Below are 222 nucleotides of genomic sequence, written 5' to 3'. Positions count from 1 at the left end.
AATATCCTTGTTGTTTTTCTACCCTAGAAAATTTTATTATGTTGCTTTTTCTGTTATTTCCATCTCCTCCATTCTTTCTCTTCCCTCCTTCTGGGACAGCTATTAGCTAAATGTTAGAACATTTGGATCTATTGTCTATGTCTCTCATTCTCTCTCTCTCTCTCTCTCTCTCTCTCTCTCTCTCTCTCTGTGTGTGTGTGTGTGTGTGTGTGTGTGTGTGTG

The sequence above is a fragment of the Sapajus apella genome, unplaced genomic scaffold (assembly GCF_009761245.1).
Source record: "Sapajus apella isolate SASKATOON/1434 unplaced genomic scaffold, GSC_monkey_1.0 scaffold26, whole genome shotgun sequence".
Classification (NCBI taxonomy): domain Eukaryota; kingdom Metazoa; phylum Chordata; class Mammalia; order Primates; family Cebidae; genus Sapajus; species Sapajus apella.
Note: the sequence above shows the minus strand (reverse complement) of the source record.